The sequence below is a fragment of the Sorex araneus genome, chromosome 1 (assembly GCF_027595985.1).
Source record: "Sorex araneus isolate mSorAra2 chromosome 1, mSorAra2.pri, whole genome shotgun sequence".
NCBI lineage: Eukaryota > Metazoa > Chordata > Mammalia > Eulipotyphla > Soricidae > Sorex > Sorex araneus.
Genome location: NC_073302.1, coordinates 12,414,705 through 12,425,011, shown reverse-complemented (window position 1 = coordinate 12,425,011; position 10,307 = coordinate 12,414,705). Strand labels below are relative to the sequence as shown.

The 10,307-nt window shown below is 38.3% G+C and overlaps 1 pseudogene; it reads left to right on the top strand.

Moving 5' to 3' along the window:
* The first annotated feature begins 2,107 nt into the window (after nt 1–2,107).
* On the top strand, nt 2,108–2,275 carry LOC129401142 (U2 spliceosomal RNA; annotated as a pseudogene).
* The last annotated feature ends 8,032 nt before the right edge of the window (nt 2,276–10,307 follow it).

Here is a 10,307-nt window from a genome sequence, read left to right as displayed (position 1 = left end):
CTCAATTCTATTCCATTGTTATGTGTATCTATTTTTACTACAATATCACACCGCTTTAGGTTACTACTATAGTATAATTTAAAGCTGGGAAACATAATGCCTCAATTGCTTTGTCTGTTTGGCATCATTTGTGGTTTCATACCAATTTGAGGAATGTTTGTTATATTTCCCTGAGGAATGTCATCGGAATTTTGATGGGGATTGCATTATGTAGCACTCTTGTACTATAGCACTGTCATCCCATTGTTCATCGATTTGCTTGAGCGGGCACCAGTACCATCTCCATTGTGAGACTTGTTGTTACAACTTTTGGCATATCGAATATGCCATGGGTAGCTTGCCAGGCTCTGCCGTGTGGGCGGGATACTCTCGGTAGCTTGTCAAGCTCTCTGAGACGGACGGAGGAATCAAACCCAGGTCAGCCACGTGCAAGACAAACGCCCTACCCGTTGTGCTAGTGGGGATTGCATTCAATCCATATAATTTTAGAGGGTAAGGATTATCATTTTTATCGATGTTACTACTTTCAGCACCAAAGCACAGAATCTCTTTCCATTACCTTATCTTCTATTCTGTATAAGAGTGATTTTTCTATCTAGAATTATTTTTTCCACTTCATTTAGATTATCCCTAGATCCTTTTGTGGGGGGTGGTTCAGTGAAGACTGTACAAACGTGTACAATATTGTACCTGAACACTGTACCAAGCGGTGTCCAGAGGCCTGTGGGCTACTCCCTGTGACACTTGGCTAACTGTCCTGGAAGGTTTGATGCTAGAGCCCAAAGATGCAGTGCTGTTCAGGATCTGTGGGATTTGGGACCACCGAGATCAACCTGGTGATGTTTGAGGATCACTTGGGGCTATACTAGGTGGTGCATAGATGACCATGTAGTACCAGGATCAAACTGGGGTCCTACACACACAAAATACGTGGATTTGGCCACTTGGATATTTCCTTGAGTCCCTTAAGTTTAGTTGATGCAATCTGAAATAGAACTGTTTTCTTGATTTCACTTTTCTAGTTCATCTTTTGCACATAGAAGTGTAACATATTTTTGTATGTTGATTCTGTATACTACCAATGACCTGTATTTATTTATTTCTACTAGTTTTTTGAGGAAGTCTTATTTAGGGTTTCTATGTGTGTTATTGTGCCAACTATAAATAACGTATTTAATTCAATTTGGATGCCTTTATTCCTCTCTTTTGCCTAAGTTCTGTAGTAAGGGATTGCTAACAGTGGATGTCCTTGTCTTATGCCTGATTGGAGAGGGGGAAAAAAAGTTTTTCTTTTTTATCACTGAATACGAGAGTAGATGTGGGTCTGTCATACATGTCCTTTGCTATGATTCTAAGAATTCATCCGACTCTACTGGGTTCTATAACTTAGTGAGGTAAACTTGTTTATGATAGTCTCTTGGGATTATTTGCATTTTTACACTATCTGTTTTATTGTATTTCCTTTAATTTCTGAGTCTCTTTAGTAAGCTTTCCTTTGCCTTTTTTTTTTTTTGTTTTTGTTGTTTTTCTTCATGATACTTCTAAGAGTGTGCTTATTTTATGTGTCATTGAAAAACAGTTCTTGTGGGCTGGAGCGATAGCACAGCAGGTAAGGCGGTTGCCTTGCATGTGACCGACCCGGGTTCAATTCTCAGCATCCCATATGGTCCCCCGAGCACCACCAGGAGTAATTCCTAAATGCAGAGCCAGGAGTAACCCCTGCTGTGCATCGCCAGATGTGACCCAAAAAAACAAAAAACAAAAAAAGCAACAGTTCTTGATTTCAATGATTCATTGTCATATGAACATTTATTTGAACAATGTCATATGAACACTTATTTTTGGAGTCATTATTCAAAAACTTACTTTGATTGGGTATTGTTATCCATGTAATGATACTTCTGTATTCTTAATATCCTTCCTTGTATTTTGTTGACTTGCTTCTGTACATCATTACTCTTTACTATTCAGTTAAAATTTTACACCAATTTTTATTATAGTAGTAATTCTGAGTTAAGCAACGTGAAAAATAAGATTAAAATGCTTGATGTCGTATTTACTTCCTTTTCAATATGTTGCCATTGCTTATAATTGTTATATTCATCCAATCGCTTCTCGGCCTTTTGGCTAAGATCAAGTGTAGTGTTATATTCATCCAAAACATTTCTTTGAGTATATGAAATTTACATTGACATCTGAATCCATGTTTATATTTTGTTTGATACCTATGAGATATTAGCATAATGCATATTATGCTGATTGTATTTTAGGCACCTTAAATCACGATTTTCCCTGTTAATATTGTAGAAGCATTATGTGTTTAATATTTTGAGGGGGCCACACCCAGAGATACTCAGGGGTTACTCCTGGCTCTGCAATCACTCAGTAATCACTCCTGGTGGTGCTAACAGGACTTATGGGATGCAGGGGATCAAACCAGGATGGGTTGCATGCAAAGCAACCATCTTACCCATTGTATTATCTCTCCATCCCTGTATATTCAAATATATTAAATATTTTATTAAAATTAAACCATCATGCTTTAATCACTGTCACTGTCATCCCATTGCTCATCAATTTGTTCAAGCGAGCATCAGTAATGTCTCTCATTGTGAGGCTTATTGTTACTGCTTTTGGCATATCCAACATGCACAGGCAGATTGCCAGGCTCTGCCGTGTGGGCTGCGATACTCTCAGTAGCTTGCCCGGCACTCTGAGAAGGGCGGAGGAATCAAACACGGGTCGGCCGTGTGAAAGGCGAATGCCCTACCGTTGTGCTATTGCTCCAGCCCCATGCTTTAATATAGCTCTAAAATATATTTATTTGTGTTTAACATAATCCTGTTATATATTAAAATAATTTGACTGTACTTTATATTTCTAATTCAGAAACAAAGAAGGTACGCAAAGAATTTATATCAGAAAACTTGTTATGGAATGTGCATCATGTTTTCCAAAGGTATTCTAAAACTTTAACTATCTTTTATTTAGAAAATATAAAAAAAATTACAATTAATTCTAATTGTTCTGTTACTAAATAATATCTAATTAAGGATATTATTTACATTGATCTAGCTTTATGTGTTGGTGGGTGGGTGTTTTGCTGTGTTAGTAACAGGATATATTGGAAAACTAATTATCAGCATAAAATGCCATTTCACTTACCTTGAAGTTATTTATCTAGCTTGCAAATTGTGGTGAATCTTGGTTTCTCATTTCTATATAGTAATATATAGTGATTTTATTCTTTGTAGGAATTGTTTTATAGAAATATGTCTAAAAACGATCACTTTCCCTTTTGGTATTTCTTTTTTTTTATTTTTTTATTTTTTATTATTACTATTATTAATTACCATGAGTTACAATATTATTCATGATTGAGTTTCAGGCATACAATATTCCAACACCAGTCCATCCATCATGTCCCCATTTTATTTTTTTTTTAATTTTATTGAATCACCATGTGGAGGGTTACATAGTTCTCAGGATTATGTCGGTTATACAATTCTCAAACACCCTTCCCTTCACCAGTGCCCATCCTCCATCACCAACCCCCCCAGTATACCTGCCGCCCCCTCCCACCTCCCCAGTCCCCACCCTTGTACTTGATAAGTTTCACTTCGTTTACGCCTTATCTTGATTACATTCCATGTTTCAACACACAACTCACTACCGTTGTTGGGGTTTCCCCCAAAAAAGAAAAGCAGTCCTATTGCCAAGGAGGCATTTGATAGTTCTCCACTGCTAAGAATATAGAGATATTAAGTCCCGCTGTTTGTTACATAACTTTTCTTTTTCCCCCTTGCCCCGCGCCACCGAGTTCACGCCTGTTTGGTAATCGCCACGCTGCCTGACAAGGGAAAAAAAAAAAGGATGGTTATTTCCCGTCATCAGCAGACGTGGGGCTCTGGCTTAGTTGATAGACTAGTAGAGTGTCTGGAAGCAGTTTCTGGAACCGAAGGTCTTGCGCTGGTATCGGCTCCGGCTCGAGATTCCACCAGCGTCCCACTGTTCCATGTACATAATTTTTCCCCTTATATCCCATTCCCACGCCACCAGGTCTGTTTGCTTTGACGACACGCCGCGTTTCTTCCCGAGAAAGAAGAAAATTTCTTCTCAGCTGGCGTGGGGATATAGCTTAGTTTAGTCTAGAGAGATGGCTACCATTTTGATTGCCTTCAATATTTCAGCAACAGACTTACTATTCTTGTTAGGATCTCCCACAAAAGTCCGACCCATTAAAAGCGAACCATTACATATTGCTGATGCTAAGATGACATTAGGTTGCGCGGCCGCTGCTGCGGCCGCGCGGTTTTGGGTTTCTGTATAAAGTCCAGGGAAAGTACAACCAGAAATAACATCACTACAAACTTTTACCCTTTTATGGTGCTCATAAGATGGAGAAGTCCTACGCTGTGCTCCGGAGGGAGGAGTTGAGAGAGAGAGACAGGTTAAGAGAATTGGGGGATGCCCGGGTCCCACTGTTTCAGCGCACCGTGGGGTCTCTGGTCCCATGCCGGAATTAGTTCAGTGGGCTGCCTGGAGTCCAAGGGCGCTCCCTTGGGCTCTTCCATCATGCTCGCTCCGCAGCCGGATCCAAAGGGGCCCCTTTTGGTATTTCTTTATCACACTAGTTCTCCATATAACAAATAAGAGGAGAAAATATTGTCATAAGAAACACACACTATAAAGTTGTGAATCTAAAGATTTGGAAAGTGATTCATATTTTGTTTAGTTATTTTGTTTAGTTTGCTGCAAGTCACAACAGATGTTTTTCTCTCCCTGACTCTAGTGCTATCCTTTTTTCTTTTCCAGTTAAGTTTCCAAACAGCTGCCCAGGGGATTATATTAAAATACAAAACCCCAAGTCATGTTCTTTCCTCATCCTAAGCACTTCTCCATCTCCATGACCTGTTCAGCAAAAGTTATATTTGTATGATGTTCTCTCCAAGAGTTCTTGTATCTCTAGCTCTTCCTCCACAATCTCTACCTCTCTTCCCTACTGTGCACATATGCTCCAGAAATAACTTTTTAAAAAAAATCTCCTACATATATTTTACTAGAAATGGTCTTTAAATCCCATTTCATGTTAGATTCCTTTTGTAATCCATGTAGAGATTGAGTTGTCTGAAAAATAGGCTCTCAATAGTTTATTACTCACTTTTCTGCACTTACGCTGAAGTTGTATATGCTTTATTGAAGTATTTATTATCCCCTTGTGAAAAATATTTCCCATTTGTCTCCTGTTTTAGAATAAATTCCATGAAGGCAAATTCTTTGTGATTTATTCCTACACTGACTACAAATCTTAGAACTGTGATTTGTAAATATTAAAAATTTAGGAAATATGATTGAACTTTGGTGATCTGAAATTCCTTTTGTCTTAGCCTTGTTTGCATATTTCCCTTTGCTTTTTGAAGTTCAGTGAATGTAATTTATTTTTATTTGATGATTCACATCACAGTTCTTCCAAACTGTGAGAGCATGACAATCAAAACAAATCATAGAAATTTAAGTTGTAATTTACTATGTCTTGGACTGTCAAACAGAACTGCTACATGCAATAGTATAGAAGGACAGTGTTTTGTGATAGTTTATCACAGTTCTGAAAGATGGAAGTCCAAGATAAAAACACTAGCAAACTAGTATGTGGTGAGAACCACCTTTCTGGCTCACAACCTTTCACTATAATCTTTTATGGCAGAAGAGATGAGCAAATGTTTGATGTCCTTTTTTCATAAGTACATTCATTCTACTGCTACAAGCTAAACCCTCATTACTCAATTATCTTTTAAGATCTTACCTCCAACTACAATCACCTTGGGGGTTCGGCTTTTGGCACCAAATTGGGTAAAGTATAAACATTCAGTCTATCAGCACGTAACCAGATCTTCATCTACACAAATATTATACTTTATGCCTAAATCTCAAAGATGTATAGACAATTATTCTGAATCTGTTAGAGGCTCTGCTCTCTTCTTTTTTAAAATGTTATTTTAGGCACTGTGGTTTACAATACTGTTCATGGTAGGAATTCCTGCATAGAACATTCCAGTGCCAAGCCCTCTACTTCTTCACCATCATCCTAGTGCCACTCCCTTCTATTTCCCCGACCCTCTCCCACAGTGGTAAGCTCCCTTCCTTTATTTTATTTTATTTTTTTTTAATTTTTAATTAGTGAATCACCGTGAGGGTACAGTTACAGATTTATACATTTTTGTGCTCATGTTTCCCCCATACAAAGTTCGAGAACCCATCCCTTCACCAGTGCCCATTCTCCATCACCAGTAAACCCAGCGTCCCTCCCACCGTCCCCAATCCCATCTCCCCCCACCTCAAACTGCTACAATGGCAGGGTATTCCCTTTCGTTCTCTCTCTCTGATTAGGTGTTGTGATTTGCAATAAAGGTGTTGAGCGGGCATTGCCTTCAGTCTCTAGTCTACATTCGGCAAGCGTCACCCCTCCCCCGAATGACCTCCAACCACATTTTACTTGGTGTTCCCTTCTCTGAGTTGCCCAGAATGAGACACCAGCCTCCAAGCCATGGAGTCAACCTCCTAGGCTCCCTTTCCTTTTTCATAATTCTTTCCAACCAACAGCCACTGATTTCTTTTCCTTTTTTGTTGTTTCAAAATTCTATACGGCAAAAACAGAAAGATTGTGTTTAATAGGAGATGGTGTCAAGTTGGATCCAAGTCAATTAAGTAAGTTGTGTATAAAAACTGAAATACTTTTTGTTATAGGCATAAGGTGGATTTCATAGTACCGACTTATCTAAGTGTCTGGGGAATCCAAAGTGTCAGCATTTCAGAAAAAGGTAAGAATCTTGTATATGAAATACTGAAATTCGGGAACACTCTGGTGTTCACTCTGATGCAGTTTTTCCATTGAAATCTGCTTATTTCACTAACAGTGGTATATTTCAAACTTATTTTAATAAGATAAACAAGAAATTTTTATATATTAGAAATATTTAGTTAATTTAACCACTTTAAGTCACCATTTCATGAGCAATTATTTCAAATTCCCTTTTCCTAAAATCTTATTATTTGCCAACAGGTTGAACAGGGAATAAAAAATAGGACTCATTAATGTATTCCCCCATTATTAATATGGGTAACTGCCACTCAGTACTAGTATTTTTTAGGATATGGGTTTTTTTTCATAGTTGTCTTATTTTTAATCATTATGGATACTAAAATTTATAAATTTTTGCTATATTTAAAAATAGGATCGGGACAGACTGCTAAAAAAGCTTATGCTATATTTAAAGCTTATGCTTTAAATATAGCTTATGCTATATTTATATCTAGTAACAACTAGAGCATTACCCATATAACAAATGAGTAATCATGATAAATTTTATAAGATCTATTCAGCTCATTACACAACAGATATTAATAAATGAAAACAGTTTCTAACAAAAATTGTAATATCTTGTCTTATTAAAAAAATGGAAAGTTGACCAAAATAATATGAGAATGAGTTGAGTAGGTAAGTGACGGAGACACAAAGTCCACAGACATCTGGTGATCTGATGACCAAGAAGAGCTGAGGAGAGATGTAGATGGAGGGCATCTTGTCATGGTCCACACTTTCTCACTTGTTTGCTGCATTTTTCTGAGCTCTATACTTTCTGTTCAGTTGATAATACATGGTGGCAAAATGGAGAAAGTGTCAGGAAGCAAATGCATGTGAACCAATGATACTCTCATTCCTTGACTTGTCAGACATTTTGAAAAAAAAAAAAAACCAAAAACCTATTCTAGCTTGTACCCAGATATGTACATGCAGCTGAATTAGCTGCACCTTTAAGAAAAATTATGGCTATGTAACTAATATTGGGGGGTGGCGCGGGATGGTAGTGGTGTTCACTGTGATGCAGTTGATTTTCTTAAAGCATATCCAAGCTGAATGGAGAAGCCCCAATACACCTGTGCACACTCATGTCTTGTAGGTCTGTGTATTACTGATGTGCGGCACCTGTGGAATTTTCAAGATCACTTTCTAAAAATAGGCCACATCACAAGAGACAGCTGAGAGACCACTTCCAACACCCAGACTCTAGAATGTAAGTTCTTACGTGGATGGCACCATGAAACCTAAATCATTCCATGTAACACTAGAACTGAGAAATCTGAAGTAAAAGCAGTGCACACAATTCACTTCAGTGCTGAGTGAATTGAGCATTAAGTGTATAGAAAGCTTTTGGGGGGCATCTAAAATATCTCTTATTTTATTTTACCACCATGAGATACACTGTTACAAAACTGTTCATGATTGGGTATCAGTCATACAATGTTCCATCACCCTTCCCCTCACCAGTGCACACTTCCTGCCAACAGTGTCTCCCCTACTCCCCAAAACCTGTCCTGTTGTAAGGCACTTTCTCCTTTCTCTCTGTCTCTCTGTCTCTGTGTGTCTGTCTGTCTGTCTCTCTCTCTTGCTCTCGCTCTTTTGGGCATATGGTTTGCAATACAGATACTGAAAAGATTATCATGTTTATCGCTTTACCTACTCTCAGCACCCAGTGTTTGTCCAGATTGATTATTTCTCGTTATCACTGTCAAGTGGACTTTTCTATCCTAACTACCCTCTCCCGCTGCACCATTTGTAGCAAGCTTCCCACCATGGGTCAGTTTTTCTGGCCCTTGTTTTTACTGTCCTTGGGTATTAGTATCCTACAATGTTTATGTTTTATTATCCCACAAAGAAGTGCGATTATCCTGTCTGTCCCTGTCCTTCTGTCTCATTTCACTGAGAATGATAGTCCCCATATCCATCCATCAATAAGCCAATTTCATGATTTCATTTTTCCTGATGGCTACGTAGTATTTTGTTGTGTAGATATACCACAGTTTCTTTATCAAGTCATCTGTATTTTGGGCACTTGGGTTGTTTCCAGATTCTGGCTATTGTGAATAGTGCTGCAATGAAAATAGAACTGCAGATGGCATTTCTGCAGCATGTTTTTGGGTCCTCAGGGTATATTCCGAGAAGTGGTATTGCTGGGTCACATAGAAGCCCTGTTTCTGGTGTTTTGAGGAATGCCCATATTGTTTTCTAAAAGGGCTAGACCAGTCAGCATTTCCGCCAACAATGAATAAGAGTCTCTTTCTCCCCACATCCGTGACTGGTTGTTCCTGTTCTTTTTGATGTGTGCCAGTCTCTGTGTCTTGAGAGGATATCTCATGGTTGTTTTGATTTGCATCTCCCTGATGATTAGCGATGTAGAGTATGTTTTCATGTGCCTTTTGTCCAATCCTATTTCTTCTTTGAGGCAATTTCTGTTCATTTCTTCTCTCCATTTTTTGATGAGTTAAAATTTTTTTTCTTGTCAAGTTTTACCAGTGCCTTACCTATCTTTTATATTATCTGATGGGTATTAAGTAAATAATTTTTCCCATTCTGTGGGCTGTATTTGTATCTTGTTCACTGTTTTTTTTTGAGGTGCAGGAATGTTGGATGACATTGGGTTGTCCTTGCTTCTCCCACACAGAACATAGGTTTATTGAGCTACTCCCACACAGTGCTCTTGAGGCACACCCCATTCCATCAAACATAATAATCCTCTATTGCTTTTCTATTTCCTTTATGTCATTTGCATGGTTTGGCATTGGTGTTTTTGTATAGACATGGGAATACAGTTGATGCTATGCTTTTGTAACATGGGAGTTAATTGACTACAAATACTATTTACTCCTGGGCATCCATCATATTTTCCTGAGCCTCAGTTTCTTTACTTTTTAACACCCCCAAAAGGAAGGTCCTGACAAAGGGGCTGGATGGAGCCAGGGTATGTTGTAAGCTACCTGGCATCAAAGCTAGGCACCATAAGTATAATAAGCATGGTCATGGAACAAACTATGTCATGACCCAAAAAAGTAGTAACTAAATAAGAACCCTGCTGGGTTAGGAGAGCATAACTTGGTCTGGGAAATACAGTGATATGTCCCCAGGAAGAATCGACCATTAAGCTTAATACATCTCTTACTGTGTTCATACAAAATGACTAGAAATATTATAAGCAATAAATTTACTATGATTGTTTAAATGGATTACTATCTGAGGCAAGGATAAAATAATACATCCTGGATCAAATCCTGCCTTGAGCAGGTTCTCCTAGTAATTTAGAGTGCTGAACCCTCAGATGAAATTTTTTCCCATGAGTTAATCTCCTAGAACTGCCCCAGAAAGAGTGGCTTTACCTCTGCGTGTTGGTATAGCAATGTTCAATCACACCTATGTGTACCCCCACCCTTCATGACTTCTATATAACTATGCTCTTCAGGGGAAAAGAAGGGGA